Raw genomic sequence first — 19,923 nt, forward strand, 5'->3', positions numbered from 1 at the left:
TCCTGACATGTGTGCAAACCTCATCATCAACTACAGAAGACGTCTGACCGCTGTGCTTGCCAACAAGGGTTTTGCCACCAAGTATTAGGTCTTGTTTGCCAGAGGGATTAAATACTTATTTCCCTCTGCAGAATGCAAATAAATTCATATACTTTCCACAATGTGATTTTCCGGATTTAATTTGTGATGTGCTATCTCTCACTGTTACCAATAACCTACCCTTCAATTATGGGCTGCTCATGTCTTTGTCAGTGGGCAAACTTACAAAATCAGCAAGGGATCAAATACTTATTTCCACCACTGTATATATATATATATATATATATATATATATATATATATATATATATATATATATATTTATGTCTTTATATATATATATGATGTTTTGTTTCATACAATATTTCTCAACACGAGTCTTAATGTCTTGTCAGAAAGGCTGAGGGGCACCATTGTTGAGCTGTACTTAGGACGTCAGTTGGTCTTAATCTGACCCTGACTGTAACTGAAGGTGTTTCTTTGAAGAAGGTTGTGAAGAGTCATGAGCCTCTGTACCAGTATGCCAACATATTGCCTTTTCTTGCTGCCAGTGCTATAACTTAATGTAGCATAAATGTGCTTGATTTCCTTTACAGGACTTCTTTCTACATTCTCTATGCTGTCTATTGGAGCAGTGGGTCCCATTTAATTTATTAGGCTTCTTATCTGCCCCAAATATGAGCACAGGATACAGGTTACAAAATATTTATTGTCTCTGATGTATACATATTTATTGTAGATATTCTGAAAACCTGCCTGGCTTTGTTTCTGGAGGACTGAGCCACCGCACCTCAAAAAAGACATAGTGGAATTGGAAAAGGTGCAGAGAAGGGCGACAGACGATACAGGGGATGGTACGACTTCCCTGTCAGGATAGGCTGAAAAGGCTGGGGCTCTTCAGCTTGGAGAAAAGGCGGCTGAGGGGAGATATGATAGAGTTCTATAAGATAATGAGTGGAATGGAACGGGTCGATGTGGAGCGTCTACGCTTTCCAAAAATACTAGCTGCAGTGTGGTACACATACAATAATTATGATACACAATCAGATGAGTGAAGTACAATAGCTATGATACATTTAGAGTTAGAAAATAAGAACGAGATTCTGGAAAACTAGAATAGGAAGAGCCTTAAGCCATTACCCTATACCATTATTAGCCTGAAGCACAGTAGGCTTTCTCAAAGAAATGTTTTAAGGCCCGATTAATCATGCAACCGCACCTTGAGTACTGTGTTCAGTTCTGGTCGCCGTATCTCAAAAAAGATACAGTGGGAGCTGTATTGAAAGGCTGCCTGCAGTCTTTCCTTTTGACCCACCCTGCCCCCTTCTGACACAACTTCCTGTTCAGAAGGGAGTGGGACAGGTAGGAGGGAAAGGCCTCAGGCAGTCTTTCGATATAGCTGCCACTGGGGCTGCAGGGCACAGACTTCCTGCATAGGTAAACCAGGTTGGAAGGGAAGGGGAGAGAGAGCCAGAGAGAGCTGCTGGTGGGAGGGGAGGGAGAGATGTTGGTCTGACCGTTGTGGGCGGGGGAGGGTATTGAGAGAGAAACTTGGGGGTGGTGGCAGATGGGGAGAGAACTGTGGGCAGAACCAAAAGGAAATGGAGAGATGCTGGACTGTGCATTGGGTGGGGGGGGTGGATGTCAATGGGGGGGGGGGGGGGGGGGGAGAGAGAGAAATAATGGACCTGGGGTGGAAGGAAGAAAAAGAAAGAGTATTAGACCTGGAGGTGGGAGAAAGGGCGATATTGGGCCTATAATCAGTGGTATAGCCACAGGGGAGGAGCCCTGGAGACCTGGGCCCCCTACTTTGGGTTCAGGCTCCCTCCAAAACTGCAGTACATGTTCAATGGCTGGTGGGGTAGCTGAAGCCCCACTAACTGAAGAAATTTACTGCCTGAGTCATCCCCTTCCTCCTTGTATAGCCTCAGGAGTGAGGAAGTCAGCGAGGTGTTTCATCACCAACTCTTGCATTCCCCAAGCATGCTCAGTTTGTGCATGCTTGGGGAGTGGTGGATTGAGGCATCCCCCTGAGGCAGCACGAGGAGGAAAGGGCTGCTTTGGCAGTGGATTTCTTCGACTGGTGGGGCTTTGGCATCCACACCAGCAAAGGCATGATATCTAATATGAGGGGGGGGGGGGTTAGGTGGAGGGAGAAGAAATGCGTGTCCCCCCCAGTCCATCCCTTTGCTCTCTTCTCCTGTTCCCCCTCCCCAATGGACTGTTGGCTATGCCTCACCTTTAATTGTGATTAAAATTTTTAATTGAAGTGCAGCCCTATATTATTCCAAATGATCTGTATCAGTAAAAAAAGCCAAGTGCCATGTGGACCTAAATTGAGCTGTTGTAGGTGGAGGGACAGTTAAGATTTTCCTACATAGAAGGACATAAGTGACATGGGTTATATGAAATAAAACAATTTGCTAAGTACTACAGTTGTGCCATAACAGGACCTTAAATGTAATTTGGCAGCTAGTGTTGGTCAGTTAACAGGGATGTCACATGATCATATTGTGCTTGATACGACAACTTGACAGCCATATTTTGCTTAATTTCTAGATGCTAGTTCACCATTGAAAAATGAGTTACAATAGTCTAGCTCAAAGCTTCGCAAGCTATACACTGGCGTCTCAGCTTGGCCTCCAGACTGCGATCGTCTCCTATGCTGCTTGTTACCGGCTACTGGGCATTGCAGCCTGCTTCGCGTTGGGGAGACTTTTCGGACAAAGCTGCACATTGTGGTGGTATTGCTTCCTTTTAGACCACCGATTCCAGCTGTTGGCTATCGCCTGCATTAACTATCATGTTTGACGGTATCCGCTTTCTAGTCAGCTGTTTCTGACGAAGATTATGAGAGAGAGAGATGGATTTGCAGCTCTCCCTGTCTTGGGGGTCGGAGTGGACAGTTGCCGCTATCTATCACAACGAGTCAACGCCTCCTCAACCTTTGGAGCTTGCACGGGTGTTTAACAGCATTTGCATGGACCATTTTGGACTCCTTTATCTTTACTCTTTTTCTTTCTCTCTACTCTGATTACTTATCTATATTTAATATTGTATTTGTATGTTCACTGGATTGGCACTAGCCTTTTCAGTCACTTGTAAGCCACTTTGAGCCTGCATCTTGTGGGAAAAGGTGGGGTATAAATAAATGTTTCATCCCAACATGGGGTTGCAAAACCCATGTTTGGGGTCACAACCTGGGCAGGTGCTCCGTAGGATGTCATTGTCCTTTGCCAACGTGGGGTTGTGCACTTTCTGCGGCCATGCAAATTGCAGACTTCAGTCATATTTGTGCCAAAAAGACACACGAGAGAGAAAAAAGGATCTTACAACATGAGAAACATGGTGATCAAAGGTTAGTTTATTATCCAAGAGAACACCAAGAATAAGAAAAGTGTCATGTATCTTAATGGAAACATCTAGTTAGGTGGGAGACAAATTTGGAGCATTTGTAGTAAACCAAAGACTGGATTTAGTTTTGTTGTGAGTAATCACCACTTAGCGACAGCATCTAGACAACAATTAAATTCAGTGGAGTAAGATCAATTGCCATCAGATCCACATCCTATAACAACCAGATATCATATACATAGTAGTAGCCAGTGACTGTATGGTTCTGCACTTCAAGAACCAAAGGGCTAAAGAAAATGTTAAAAAGCAAAGGTGCCAGGATTGGTCCTTGAGGAACTCCCCAAGGGGAGGGCAAAAGAAGTAGAAGTTTCAGAAGCCCATTGTACCCAAAACTTACAAGAAACCAAATATGAGGAAAGACAATCCAATACTATTTCTTTACTGCCCAGATTTCACAACCTGGTTAATAGCTGATTGTGAGCGGCATGTTCAAAAACAGCTGATAAGTCTAGTGAAATCAAAACCAAGTACTGCCTGGCATTATTATATCATTAAGGATTGACCAGAACACCATTTTAGTGCTGTGTCCTTGATGAAACCCAGACTTGTGGGTGTAGGGCATTTGGTCTGGACACACAATTGAGTAGCTGATAGAAAATAACCCATTCAGTTACTTTAGAAAGGAAAAGTAAAGTGGAGTTGATGATAATTCATTCACAATGTAGGATCTGGGAAATACCTATGGCAGGGAAATCGGTGTCTTGATTCTGGAATGATTTTTGTGAGTTCCTCAAGGCCTGTCTTTTGGGAGGATGGTGTGGTCAGTGATATCAGGGACAGCCTTTAAGTGAGAGTGTTATTGAGAAATTGGAAATGGAACAGTAATTAAAGAGGAAGCTGTTACTGAGGAATATGTTGTAAGCATATGTCATGTTTGACTTTCTGAAGGAAGCCAGAGAAATAAGTGCACTTGTTCTTGCACACACAGTAGCAGACACAAAAAAAGAGTTAAATTAAAACAGATTTGAAGCTTGTGAGCAGCAGCACCAGTCATGAAAGGTTCCACACTAGCCACTGTTCAGTTTGCGAGGTGTTCATTTACATTTGTAATTCAGTCATCTTTAAAACAAATCTTTGTAAAGCAGAGCATATATCCCACATTTCCATTTTGTAGCTTCCCACTATTCCAGAACCTATGGGATAGTTGAATCCATCAACCAGCAGGTGGAGATAGAGAACTGAAAGCTGAGATCTCTCTTGGCATCCAGTCCAGCTCTTCAGTATTTTCTATCCCCAGCAGGTGGATGGACACACTTTTAAGCCTCTGCTTCTGAGTGCTATACTCCTGGTCCAGTTGGACAGCTGATCCCCAGTTGAACTTTGCGGGTGGCTTGAGTCTGCAGAGTCCTATCTGGAGGTCTTCAGATCCCCGTTTCTGGTGCCCAATGAATTTACTTCTTCGCTCCTTTCACCTTTCCCCTATTTCCTGTGGAGCTTTCCTTTTCCAGCACAACAACTTAAAAAAAGAAAAGAAGGAAAGAGGTTTACTGGAGAGCATGGGTCAGAGTATCAGTCCTGAGCCTTTCTCATCATTGGAAAGACTTGTGGAGACTGTGAGCTTGGGGGGAGGAGCCGGCAGTGGTAAATCCGACTAAAGTTTGACTCGGAACCGCTTGGAGAGCTTCAAGTTCTGGGCAGACTTCTACAGTCTGTGCCCTGAGAAAGGCAAGGACAAATCAAACTTGGGTATACATATATAAAGTACTTGGTGTAGGGGATGGTCTTGACTCACTGTTTTGGACATGTGACGGGGTGAATGGCGACTCTTGTGGAGGCAGTTCAGTGGCGTTCCTGCTGTGGAACCCATCATCCAGCATTGGGGCGTTGTGCTGCCGTCAGTAGTTTCTTCCATGACCCGCAGCACTGCGACTTTGGATTTCTGAGGCACTGGTGGTGCTTTCTGTTGAGGATCCTTCTGCTTTGGCATCAGGAGTTCCATTTTCATCGATCATGCGGGGGCTTAGAGGTCCTTCTAAGGCCTATCCAATTTATCCAGACATTCAGGACCTGATTACAGCAGAATGAATCTCACTAGATGAGCCCTGGCTCACCTCTACCCATTTGTTCTGGAGGAGAAGGATAAATTGCAGCTTCCCAGGGTGGGCTCCCTAGTTACAGTGATGACTAAGAAGACCACCTTGCCGTTGGAAGGGGGCATTGCCCTGAAAGACCTACAGGCTAGGAAGCTAGAAGGCTTGCTGAAACAAGCCTTTCAAGTGGCCTCATTGGGCCTTCAAGCGACAATATGCAGCTTTGTTCATGGTAAGATCACACCTGAAATGGCATCAGTGGTCGACAACACAAGATGAGCGCCATAACACCCCACTGGAAGTGGAGTCTGCCTGCTTGGCAGATGCTATTTATGATATGGGTTATGGCCCGCAGTATGTCTTTGTCATGGCACATCAGCAACTCTGGTTGCATCATTGGGCAGCGGATGCAGCATCAAAGTCACGTCTAGCTAAATTGCCATGTCGGGGCAAGTGGCTATTTGGAGAAGATCTCAGTAACTTGGTGAAAGAACTGGGGAAAACTAAGCCACAGCGGTTGCCGAAGGATAAGCCAAAAGCATCTGATTGTCTGTCTTCAGGGGCCTTTCGATTTTGAGACAGCAGACAGTACCGCCATGGTGGTCAGCAGTATTGTCAGGTCACCCTTTCAGGCACACCAATCTTCCTTTCATGTGGACAGGAATTCCTCTCAGTCAACTAGACCACCCAGTGCTTTCCAAGTTTTGCAGTGATGTGAGGCTGGTCCACGCTTCTCTTCCTCTAGTGGGAGGACATCTTCAGGAGCCAAAATTATGTCAGACTGGTGGTTTCTGGTTATTTTTACCGAAGGTTAGAAATTGATGTTCTCCTGCCCAGTTGCTCCTCTCTTCTTGCAGTCCCCTTGTCAAAAGGGAACCAAGGCGCTCAAGGGCATTGTTCCAGTTCCCCAGGCTGAACAGGGACAAAACATAGTTTGTTTTCATTGTCCCAAAAAAGGAAGTCCCCTTTTGTCCAGTCTTAGATCTCAAAGATTTAAACCGGTGCATCTGAGAATCCCGCTTTCATATGCAAACACTAAAAGCAGTCATAGCCTTGATTCAAGTGGGAGAATTTCTCAAGGCCCTCGATCTGAAGGAGAGGCATATCTGAATATATCTACATGACGGCCGCATCAGAGGTTTCTGTGTTTTGCGGTGCTGGACCATCACTTCCAGTTCATGGCTTTGCCCTTCGATCTTGCCACAGCTCCAAGAACATTTACCAAGGTTATGGTGGTGGCGGTGTCCTTCCTTCAGCACCAGGGATTCGGAATTCACCCATATCTCGATGACTGACTCATTTGTGCATTTTCCTATTTGGACAGTGTGGTGGCGACCGACAAAGTTGTCTATCTTCTGCAGTCATCGGGATGGATGATCAATTTTGAGAAGAGCAGACTCAGTCGCAGATGCTGGAGTATCTGGGCGTTCTATTCAACACAGCCCAGGAGAGGATCTTCCTCACAGAGCGCAGGAGATCGAAGCTGGTTCCACATATTCGTCTTCTCAGTAAAGGCAGACCCAGGGACTGGGACTACTTCCAGGTTCTGGGGTCAATGACGGTGGTGATGGAAGTGGGGCCATGGGCAATGGCTGATATGCGGCCATTAAAGGGATCTCTTCTCAGCCGCTGGTCTCCGATGTCACAGAAGTTGGACCTTCATTTTCCTTGGACGTTGGTTCCCGCATGGCGTATGCAGCGGTGGTTGTCGCCCAGGAATTTGACCATCGGAGTTCCCTTTCCAAAAACATAATGGGAGGTAGTGACAATGGACGCCAGCAAGTCAGGTTGGGGAGCTGATTAGAAGTTCATCTGGCACAGGGCACCTGGATGGAACAGGAGTCTCAGTGGTCGATAAATCGCTAGGAGCTGAGGACAGAGCAGAATGCCTTATGTGACTTTGCTCCCTTTCTGGCAGGGGGGCCCTGGTCCAAGTTTTCTGCGACAGTGCGATGGCAGTGGCTTTATATGAACAATGGCTATGGAGTTGGCCTCCCTCAAGATCTGGGTGGAGAAAAATCTTCTCTGCTTATTGGCAGCTCACATTGCGGGGTCCTTGAATGTGGAGGCAGACTTTCTCAGGATTCAGACCGCATTATAGTACAGAGACTGTTCTCACAGCAGTCTTAAATGAAATTTACTCAAATCACGAAAAACAAAGCTGTCCTTGTGATATCTCGCGATCTCTCAGCAGCGTTTGATCTGGTCAATCGCGAACTAGTGTTATCTCAATTGTCATTGTTAGGAATGGGTGGAATCGGCCTAGTCTGGTTCACATTGTTCCTGGCTAATCATTCATGTGAGGTCACACCTTTCTGTGTCTCACCACAGCATCCTTTAACTTGCGAAGTCCCACAAGGTTCAGTTTTGTCTCCTCTCTTGTTCAATTTGCTTTTAAGTCCTCTTGTCATGTTGATCCAAATGACTGGAGTATCATTTAACTTTTATGCAGATGACATTCTCCTACTGTACCCCACTGATCCATATGACCCAGTCCTTGGACCACTTCATAACTGCCTAATGCAGATATCTAATTGGTTAACTGACTGTCAGTTTGTTTATTTATTTATTAGGATTTATTTACTGCCTTTTGGAAGGCATTCACTCAAGGTGGTGTGCAGTAAGAATAGATCAAACATGAGCAATAGACAATTACAGCAGTAAAAAATATTCAAATAACAATACTAAGTATGGCATAGTATACTACTTACAATGTCAACACAATATGTAATAGAACATTATAATTGATAGTGAAGGGTAAAGTGAAGATGTAACATATAGATAGGTAAGAGAGTAAGAAGTGTTAGAAAGTAAGGTGACTGATTTCGAGAAAGTTGCACATGAGGTCAGAGAGATGGTTAAATATTATCTCAGCTAGGGAAGGAGTGGGTAAACATGTCCTGCTGCACTATGTGCAGCCCAAGTCACTCCTGCGTGTGTAGGTGAGAGAGACTAACAAGTTAGTTACTTCTTCCATTAAAGGGCCTGGTTGAAGAGCCAAGCTTTCACCTGCTTCCTGAAGTATAGATAGTCTTGTGTTAAGCGGAGCCTTTCAGGCAGTGCATTCCAAAGTGTGGGGGCTACTCCGGAGAAGGCTCGCTTCTAGGTATCACATGGAGAGGGTGTGGTTCGTGATAGCCCTTGAGAGGACCTTAATGTCCTTGGCGGTGTGTCTAGGATCATCCTATTCTTCAGGTACTCAGGGCCATTTCATTTGAGGGCCTTGAAGGTCATACATAGAGTTTTAAATTTAGCCCTGTGTTGTACTGGTAGTCGATGAAGTTTTTGCAAAAATGGTGTGATGTGGTCATGTCGCTTAGTTTTGAACAAAAAAAAAACTGTGGCATGTTGGTTCCCTGACAGTCTTACTATACCCACCACCCCTTTGAATCTATTTGGGACCTTATTCTCCCCTGTTGAATCCTTCTTTCATTTAGGCATTATACTTGACTGTGGTCTCACTTTTTCAACTCAAATCTGTAGTCTATGCAAGTCCAGCTTTTTTACTCTCTGGCAGTTACATTTGATCCGTAGATTTTTGATACATATACATTCCATTCTCTTGTTCTGTCATCTATATAAATAAAAACGTAAATGTTCATTTGTTCAAAATCTTAAATCTCTGAAAGTTCTTCACCGATTGCTTTCAAATTTGGACACAACATTGCATTCGAATATGCGCATGTTTTTATATACCTACTATTATATAGATGTCACAGCTGTCGTACTCGCGGAGCGGAAGCAGTGCGACGAGTAATTGCAAATCAAACTGAGGAAGAACGGCCATCAGCGAACAAGCGAAACAGACAAAAAATGGCTCAAATACGTGCCAAGGAAGCAGCAGAGCGACGTGCAGCCAGACTTGATGATGCACGGTTGCGAGCACGGCGATCGCGTTTTGCAGCTTCAGATCTGCTTCGTTCTCAACAGAATCAACGCGACAGGCTGAGAGTGGCTTAAATTTCTGAAACTTCTTCACCGATTGCTTTGAAATTACGCGCATGTTTTTATATACCTACTATTATATAGATGTCACAGCTGTCATACTCGCGGAGCGGAAGCAGTGCGACGAGTAATTGCAAATCAAACTGAGGAAGAACAGCCATCAGTGAATGAGCGAAACAGACAAAGAATGGCTCAAATACGTGCCGAGGAAGCAGCAGAGCGACGTGCAGCCAGACTTCACGATGCACAGTTGCGAGCACGGCGATCGCGTTCTGCAGCTTCAGATCTGCTTCGTTCTCAACAGAATCAACGCGACAGGCTGAGAGTGGCTTAAATCTCCGAAAGTTCTTCACCGATTGCTTTCAAATTTTGACACAACGTTGCATTCGAATACGCGCGTGTTTTTATATATCTACAATTGCAAATCAAACTGAGGAAGAACGGGCATCAGCGAACGAGCAAAACAGACAAAGAATGGCTCAAATACGTGCCGAGGAAACAGCACAGCGAAAAAAATCACTCGAGGCTCTTGATTGATCATTGCAAGATTTGCGTGGAAACATCAGACCATTTGGGAACACATTAATATTGCTTGCAGGAGATTTCAGGCAAACATTACCTGTAGTTCCTCCATCGACACCAGCGGACAAAATGAATGCTTGCCTAAAATACTGTACTTTGTGGCAGCACGTAAAGACGTTAAACTTAACTACAAATATGCGTGTCCAGCTGCAAAACGATCAATCAGCTCAGATATTCTCACATCAATTGCTGAAAATTGGGAATGGAACGGTGCTGGTTGATCTGACCTCAGGACGAATTTCATTGCCTCATAACTTCTGCAATTTAGTGACCTCAAAAGAACAATTGGTTGAAAAAGTATTTCCCAATATTCAAACCAATTATAAGAATCACGATTCGCTGAGTGAACGAGCTATTCTTGCGGCCAAGAACAAAGACGTCTATGAACTGAACAATATTATTCAGGCTAACATTCAAAGCCAGCCACTCGCATACAAGTCCGTCGACACTGTTCTGGAAGCAGATGAAGCGGTTAATTATCCAACAGAATTTTTCAATTCACTTGATCTGCCAGGGATGCCACTGCACGTACTGCAATTGAAAATCGGCGTGCCAATTATCATGTTGCGAAATATCAACCAGCCAAAGCTTTGCAACCGCACGCGGCTTGCAGTAAAGAATTTAATGAGCAATGTCGTACAATCAACAATCTTGACAGGACCTTTCAACGCTCAAGATGTCCTCATTCCTCGCATTCCTATGATTCAACCAGATATTCCATTTCAATTTAACAGATTGCAATTCCTAATTCGATTGGCGTTTGCAATCACCATCAACAAAGCTCAGGGCCAATCTTTAGAATTCACCCGTTTACATCTACACACGGATTGCTTCTCACATGGACAATTATATGTTGCATGTTCTACAATCGACAAACCAGACAATCTCTATCTCTGCACACACAATGGAACAACAAAAAATATTGTATACCCACAAGCATTGTGAAATTAAACATATTAGAAATGTGCGCTTCCTCTTTTCTTTCTTTTCCATTTAACCAGACTGAGCCACAGCAACGCGTGGCCAGATAGAGCTAGTTATTAATAACTAATAAAGCTTGATTATTGCAATGTTGTTTACCAAGGATGCTCTCTTGGAAACATAAAAAGGCTACAGTCCATACAAAACACAGCTATTAAACTTATTTGTCTTGCATGAAAGTTTGATCGTTCCTCTCCTCTGCTCGAAAAATTTAATTGACTCCCAATAGAACAACAAATTGCATTCAAGCTATTTACACTTGTTTTCAAGGCACATAGAACTGGCTATCCAGACTGTCTTTCCGTTTTTACAATACCGTATTCACTGCCACGTCTTCTCCGCTTCTTAAATGATCAACGACTGGTGCTTCCCCATCCAAAACATGCACAACTTGACCTCACTTGTCGCCATGCATTTTTCTTTGCGGCCCCTGCTCAGTGGAATTCGCTTCCATTAAGCCTTGGTACCGAACTATCTTTCAAGACCTTTAAGAAACTTTTGAAACCATGGCTGTTCAGACTCCTGGTCTGTCATCAGCACTGGCAAGTTTTTCCTTCCTCATTTTCTCACCCTCTCTCTGTTTTATCTCCTTCCCTACACCATATCATGACCCGTGGCTTAATTTTGTTAAGTGCCTGCTACTGTCTGAATGATACTACCTTTCCTATTAGCAGATTATAGTTCTTTTCCTGAAGTTTTTTACTTTGTAAATCTTAGTTTTTGTACACCACCCAGATCTGCTGGTCAGCTTGGGCAGTTTAGAAAGTGTGACTAAACTATAAACTCAGCAGCTACTTCTTGGACCCAGGAGAATGGGAACTATCCAGCCAGGGAAGATAGGGTATCCTGATAGTGAGGTTGCAAAAGAGACCATAGTAGATCAGGTGTCCTTAAATAAAAATAAAAAGCAGACAAAAGATTTAAAATTAATACTATCAAGTACTGAGCATGATGTAAATGGGAGCAACAAACATAGTTTGAAATGTCTATATGCGAATGCCAGGAGCCTAAGAAATAATAAGATGGGAGAGTTAGAATATATTGCACTAAATGAAAAATTAGATGTAATAGGCATCTCTCAGACCTGGTGGAAGGAGGATAACCAGTGGAACACTGTCATACCGGGGTACAAATTATATCGTAATGATAGGATGGATCGGATTGATGGAGGGGTAGCATTGTTTTTTAAGGAGAGCCTTGAATCAAATAGATTGAAAATTCTGCAGGAAACAAAACACTTCTTGGAATCCCTGTGGATTGAAATTCCATGTGTAAAGGGGAAAAGGATAGTGACAGGAGTGTACTATCGTCCGCCTGGACAGGATGAACACACTGATGCAGAAATGTTAAAGGAAATTAGGGATGCAAACAAACTGGGCAACACAATAATAATGGGTGATTTCAATTACCCTGATATTGACTGGGTAAATGTAACATCAGGGCACGCTAGGGAGGTAAAATTCCTTGATGAAATCATGGAGCAGCTGGTACAGGAGCCGACGAGAGAAGGAAATATTTTACACCTAGTCCTTAGTGGAGCACATGATCTGGTGCAGGAAGTAATGGTGCTGGGGCCGCTTGATAACAGTGAACATAATATGATCGGATTTGATATTAGCTTTGAAGTAAGTATACATAGGAAATCAAATATGTTAGCGTTTAACTTTAAAAAAGGAGACTATGATAAAATGAGAAGAACGGTGAAAAGAAAACTTAGAGGAGCGACTACGAGGGTCAAAAACTTACATCAGGCGTGGATGCTGTTCAAAAACACAATCCTGGAAGCCCAGGCCAAATATATTCCGCATATTAAAAAAGGAGGAGGGAAGACCAAACGACAGCCGGCATGATTAAAAAGTGAGATGAAGTAAGGTATTAGAGCTAAAAGAAAATCCTTCAGAAAATGGAAGAAGGAACCGACTGAAAATAATAAGAAACAGCATAAGGAATGTCACGTCAAATGCAAAGCGCTGATAAGGAAGGCTAAGAGGGACTTTGAAAAAAAGATTGCGTTGGAGGCAAAAACACATAGTAAAAACTTTTTTAGGTATATTAAAAGCAGGAAGCCAACAAAAGAATCGGTTGAACTGCTAGACGACAGAGGAGTAAAAGGGGCGATCAGGGAAGACAAAGCCATAGTGGAGAGATTAAATTAATTCTTTGCTTTGGTCTTCACCGAGGAAGATTTGGGTGGGATACTGGTGACTGAAATGGTATTCGAAGCTGACGAGTCGGAGAAACTTAATGAATTCTCTGTAAACCTGGAGGATGTAATAGGGCGGTTTTATAAACTGAAGAATAGGAAATCTCCTGGACCAGATGGTATTAATCCCAGAGTACTGAGAGAACTGAAAAATGAGTTTGCGGAGCTATTGTTAGTAATATGTAATTTATCCTTAAAATTGAGAGTGATACTGGAAGATTGGAGGGTGGCCAATGTAATGCTGATTTTTAAAAAAGGTTCCAGAGGAGATCCGGGAAATTATAGACTGGTGAGTCTGACGTTGGTGGTGGACAAAATGGTAGAGACTATTATAAAGATCAAAATTACAGAGCATATTCAAAAGCATGGATTAATTAGACAGTCAACACGGATTTAGTGAAAAGAAATCTTGCCTCACCAATCTACTACATTTCTTTGAATGGGTGAACAAACATGTGGATAAAGGTGAGCTGGTTGATATTGTGTATCTGGATTTTCAGAAGGCGTTTGACAAAGTAGCTCCAGAGGAAATTGGAGAGTCATGAGATAGGAGGTAGTGTTCTACTGTAGATTAAAAACTGGTTAAAAGATAGAAAAGGGAGAGTAGGGTTAAATGGTCAGTATTCTCAATGGAGAAGGGTAGTTAGTGGGGTTCCCCAGGGGTCTGTGCTGGGACCGCTGCTTTTTAACATATTTATAAATGACCTAGAGATGGGAGTAACTAGTGAGGTAATTAAATTTGCTGATGACACAAAGTTATACAAAGTTGTTAAGTCACTGGAGGATTGTGAAAAATTACAAGAGGACCTTACGAGACTGGGAGACTGGGCGTCTAAATGGCAGATAACGTTTAATGTGAGCAAGTGCAAAGTGATGCATGTTGGAAAGAGGAACCCGAATTATAACTGTCATGCAAGGTTCCACGTTAGGAGTCACGGACCAAGAAAAAGGGATCTAGGTGTCGTCGTCGATGATACGTTGAAACCTTCTGCTCAGTGTACTGCTGCAGCTAAGAAAGCAAATACAATATTAAGTAGTATTAGGAAAGGAAAACAAAAATGAGGATGTTATAATGCCTTTGTATCGCTCCATGGTGCGACCGCACCTTGAATATTGTGTTCAATTCTGGTCGCTGTATCTCAAAAAAGATATAGTGGAATTAGTAAAGGTACAGAGAAGGGTGACGAAAATGGTAAAGGGGATGGGACGACTTGCATATGAGGAAAGTGGCTAGAGCTCTTTAGCTTGGAGAAAAGGCGGCTGAGAGGAGATATGATAGGGGTCTATAAAATAATGAGTGGAGTGGAACGGGTAGATCTGAAGCATTTGTTTATGCTTTCCAAAAATACTAGGACTAGGGGGCATGCGATGAAGCTACAATGTAGTAAATTTAAATCGAATCGTAGAAAATGTTTCTTCACTCAACATGTAATTAAACTCTGGAATTCGTTGCCAGAGAATGTGGTAAAGCCGGTTAGCATAGCGGAGGTTAATAAAGGTTTAGATGGCTTCCTAAAGGAAAAGTCCATACACCATTATTAAATGGACTTGCGGAAAATCCACTATTTCTGGGATAAGCAGTATTGAATGTTTTGTACTTTGTTGAGATCTTGCCAGGTATTTGTGACCTGGATTTGCCACTATTGGAAACAGGATGTTGGGCTTGATGGACCTTTGGTCTTTCCCAGTATGGCATTACTTATGTGCTTATGTAGGGTTTTCAGTTGATAGTGGACTGATGGGTTTCTCTGGTTCTGGACTTAATGGCAACCAAAAATAATGCCAGAGTGGTCAAGTTCTTAAGCCGTTGGAAAGAACGGGGCTTAATTAGGATCGATGCCCTACTGCAGCCCTGGCCAGAGACACATTTGCTGTATATCTTCCTTGGCCCATGAAAGGCTGCGTGTTGAAAAGGATCATATTGCACTGGGGTCGAATAATTCTTGTAGTCCTGGATTGGCCGTAGAGGCTGAGGTACGTGGACCCCGGTCCTAGTACAGATCCCTGTGGCACTCCACTATTCAATTCTTGCAGGGGGCGGACCTCATTCGGATTCCCTTTTGTACGCCATGTCCAGGGTGGAACCTTGAATTTAGTCCTTCAGGCTCTTCAGAAGCCTCCTTTTGAGCCATTCTGGAAGGCCTCTTTGAAAGATCTTACACTAAAAGCAGCATTCTTGGTGGCTGTTGCATCTGAACACGTAGGATTTCAGAGAGCTTCAGGTTCAACTCCCTATGAATACTGGCCTTATTGACACTAACCAGCAATAAAAATGGATCGGGTGGATGTGAAGCGACTGTTCACGCTATCCAAAAATACTAGGACTAGAGGGCATGAGTTGAAGCTACAGTGTGGTAAATTTAAAACGAATCGGAGAAAATTTTTCTTCACCCAACGTGTAATTAGACTCTGGAATTCGTTGCCGGAGAACGTGGTACGGGCGGTTAGCTTGACGGAGTTTAAAAAGGGGTTAGATAGATTCCTAAAGGACAAGTCCATAGACCGCTATTAAATGGACTTGGAAAAATTCCGCATTTTTAGGTATAACTTGTCTGGAATGTTTTTACGTTTGGGGAGCGTGCCAGGTGCCCTTGACCTGGATTGGCCACTGTCGGTGACAGGATGCTGGGCTAGATGGACCTTTGGTCTTTCCCAGTATGGCACTACTTATGTACTTATGCTTTTCCAGACCCCAATCTAATTTTGAAAATTAGGATCCCTTTCTTTGCTTTTTGGAGGCAGAGCTCTCCCTGTTCGTGGTTCCTTCCTTTCTTCCGAAAGTAGTATTTGCATTTCATCTCGACCAATCTGTGGATCTTCTGTGCTTTCAGAGCGAGGATGAGGAGGGTCAGTATTCTTCCTTGAAGCTTCTCGATGTGCATAGAGTCCTCATTAGATATCTGGAAATCACAAATGAGTTCCACAAATTAGACAGACTGTGCTGTTTGGTAATCGGAGGCTTGGCCTCATGACTTCCAAGCCCACAATTGCTAGATGGCTGAAGGAGACTATCATGTCAGACTTGCGAGCTCATTCTACGAAGCGTACAGTGACACCCTGGGTGGAGGCTACCTTATTGTCTCTGGCAGATATTTGCAAGGCGGCGACGTGGTCGATGCCACATGCCTTTGCCAAGCACTAGAGGGTGGACATTGTGGCGCACTCAGAAGCCAGTTTGGGGCTTTGATTCACAGGGCGTTGTCACCAGGATCCCATCCAGTCTAGGGATTGTTTTTGAACATCCCACAGGTTCTGGAATAATGGGAAGTTACGTAATGGAAGGAGAAATTAGATCTTACCTGATAATTTTCTTTCCATTAGTCCTTCCCACTTTTCCAGAGTCCCGCCCAAGGTTTCTGAGATGTTTAGTTGGTGCAAAGTAATGGGTCAAGTAACGATTGTCACCTTGCATGGTGCTTCCTGCATACCTCTTGTTCTGTACAAGTTGTCTAGAGATGAGAGGTCCACACGTCTGCTCATCTGGTTAGGGTTAGGTTAGTGAGTTAAGGTTGTTGTGTTTACCCTGAGTTTCTCCTTACTGCTTGTCTATGTAAATACTGAGGAGCTGGACTGGATGCCAAGAGATGTCTCAGCTCAGTTTTCAGTTCTCAGTCGCACCTGTTGGTTGATGGACACAGCTATCCCACAGGTTCTGGAATAGTGGGAAGGACTAATGGAAAGAAAATGATCAGGTAAGACCTAAATTTTCGTACTCCTCTAATGTTGGATCCAAAAATGGCTGAGCAGCATGCTGGCTGCAAACCCTTATGGAATTTCTTTGGGAAATGTAAATATTACTGTAACAGGTTTGTAGGTAGATGGGAAGGCATTCTAGAAATTTGCACCGGTGATGTGTCATTGACATTTGTAGCAATGAACAGTGTTAGGGTTGAGTGGCTGAGGAAGGCAGACAATCTAGGGTATAGGTGTTTGATTTTTGTTGCGCATTTTAAACAGTATAATTGTCAAATGTCCAGAAGGAGGAGAGGAGAAAAATCATTTTTTTTAAAATAAAGATGGATAGTGGGATGAAGAAAGTGTGTGTGTGTGGTGGGGGGGTAAATTTCTTATCTGTTATAGAAACTTACTTGTGTTTTCAGGGGGTCCTCCTTTTGCCTTGATGAGCAGGGATGCAATAAAAGGAACCAGATTATTTTAGTTTAGATTTTTGAGTCTCCAAACTAATGATTCTGCTTTCTTTCAATATGACATATTGATCCCTTAACCTTTCATTGTATTATCTAAGGAAAATGCTCGTATCTCTTATTTTATTAAAGCTTGTGAACATCTGCTTATCATATCCTCATTTTCCTTCTGTGATGTTTGTTACAGGCCCGACACTGTTTTTGGAACCTTTTTCTGAACCGCTTTCATCTTCTCAATGTCCATGTAAAGGTAAGACCTCCAGCGCTGAACACAACACTTAAGATAGGGTCCCATATAAGAGCATTATTATTATTTTTTTAATAGTATTTTTTCTTTTTGCTGTAACAGAGAAGTGGAATGTTATTGCCAAAGGGTAGGGTGGGAAATGAGTAGTGTGGAATAGCAACTGAAGGTTCTCAGGACTATTCAAAGTGAAGGATGCTTAGAATTTGTGATATTTGGGTTCCTGAGAACATTTTGTATTGAATAAAGTGTAATTTACAGATGGTGTCCTGGATGCTAAGGGAAGAGATGCTGCCCTGGCTTTGAGTGGTTCAGTATATCAAGGACTCGGTGCATCATCATGATTAAGTTTTGGTATCAAGCTTGTCCAGACTGGAACAAAACTGATCTCAAGGTTGGCAAGAATAAGGTTAAAGAATCTGTTGGAGAGAAGGAGATGAACATATGCAAGACATAGTGACTAACTTCTTAAAATTATTAGTGGTGCTAAGCTCAAGGGAAACTTACCTCTTTCCTTGTCATTAGCAGGATATGATTCCAGGAACTGATGAGTTTTGTCCATCTACCAGCAGGTGGAGATAGAGAAGTACTGACTCACCAGGAGCCTCCCTGTCCTATGTCAGAGTTCAGTTGTGCTCTCTCTCACCAACAGGCTGTGGACCAATCTCTCAGTGGCTCCTGGCTTTCAAGATTGTTGGCTCCTGTTCATTTCTAGTTCAGTTGAGCCTGGGGGGTTTCTAGGTTGCTGCTAGTGCTTACTGGGATATACCTGGTAGTGCTGGGACCCGCCCCCTGCCACTACCTTATTCTTCCTCTCAAAGCAAAAAAAAAAAGGGAAAGAATAGCAGAGAAGTTAGAGCTTATCTCTCCTTTTCACATTCTTTGACTGTGAGCTGCTGTGTTCTGGAGGGGGTTGAAATTTGTGCGTACAGCAACCAAATCCAACATGCCTCTGTTGAGAAACTTCTGCCTTCTCATTTTTCAACTGGCGGGGTGAGTACTTCTTTAAATTTTAATTGCTGTTAGCTCTGGTATTTCCTGTGCCTTACTGATTGCTCCCTGCCACTTGTTTCTCTCTTTTCATTTCTGCGCTCGCTTTTTCCACGGCAGGTCCCATGGCTTGCAGTGGTGTGTAGCATTCAGACCCCACATATTCGGTAGTTTCATGGTGGCAGTCACGGCGGGTGCGTCGACTTCCGCACGGTGTCTCTCATGGTGGCAGTCATGGCGGGCGCGTTGACTTCCGTACGGTGTCTCTCACAGTGGCAGTCATGGCGGGTACGTTGAGTTCCGCATTGTGTGTGTCTCAGTGGCAGTCATGGCGGGCGCGTTGACTTCCGCACGGTGTCTCTCACGGTGGCAGTTGTGGTGGGTGGGTCGCCTTCCTGCACAGGTCTCTTTCATGCCTTTTCACTCGAGCATACTGCAGCAGCCATTTTGGAGCTCCATGGTTCCTCTGCGGGTGCAGACTCCTTTCTGGCTCAAAAATCTTGCTCCTGTATGTCCTCAGGCTCCTTCTCTTTCTTCTGGACTTCCTGTTGCTAAAACTGGTTCACAGCTGCCCTTTTCACCAGATTTTGTTCTTCTGATTCACCGGGCATTTCTTTTAAAAATATCTCTCCCGGAGACGATCCAAGACGGCGGCGTAACAGGCAGCGCGGAAAGTCGCTCCGAGAACCGGTCTGAGAGGAAAACTGTTTGCCGATAAAATGCCCCATACTAAAAGGAAGGGGTTGACGAGGATAGTTCCCCCACCTACCTCGACTCCATCGACTCAGACGGGACTTGAGCGTTTCTTCGCGCCGATTTCCCAAACAAGCAGAGATGTGGATCCCATAGCGGGGCTTTCTGGGGAAGTGGAGGACCTGCTGGGAGAGGATGTATCTCTTTCGCCACCATCGACTAGTAAACCTCTTTGCCCAGCGTCGTTGACGAGTACCGATGTGGATCAACGCCCTACCGGAAGTGTTTTGGGTGAGATCCACGGTGAGGGTCAGGAAGTTCCACAGAAGACGCTGGGAGCAGAGGCAGGGACCTCAAAGAAACCGCAGGAGGTAAATCTCGAAATGATTTGGGTAAAGCTGAATAGGATGGATATGACTTTACAACAAACATCGGGAGAAGTCAGTAACTTTAATAAGAGATTTGGTGAGTTAAATGCAAAGGTAGACCTGATAAAAGAAGAAATAGCTGGAAAAATGACTGTTATTCAAAAGAATGTAGATTCTCTTCAAGAATTTAAAATAAAAGTAGTGAAAGATAATGTTGAACTTCGGAGACGAATGGAACAAGTTGAAAACTTTAATAGAAGGTTAAATTTACGTTTATTGAACTTTCCCA

The 19,923-nt window shown here is 43.6% G+C and overlaps 1 protein-coding gene across 1 annotated transcript in view; it reads left to right on the forward strand.

Annotated features, from left to right (window-relative positions):
- Positions 1-19,923, forward strand: part of PSEN1 (presenilin 1) — a 142,474-nt gene that overhangs the window by 11,693 nt on the left and 110,858 nt on the right. The window contains exon 2 of the mRNA XM_030214855.1: positions 17,527-17,589. The gene's annotated coding sequence lies outside the window, so the exon portion shown is untranslated. The remainder of the gene's footprint in view (positions 1-17,526; positions 17,590-19,923) is intronic.

The sequence above is a fragment of the Microcaecilia unicolor genome, chromosome 9 (genome assembly GCF_901765095.1).
Source record: "Microcaecilia unicolor chromosome 9, aMicUni1.1, whole genome shotgun sequence".
NCBI lineage: Eukaryota > Metazoa > Chordata > Amphibia > Gymnophiona > Siphonopidae > Microcaecilia > Microcaecilia unicolor.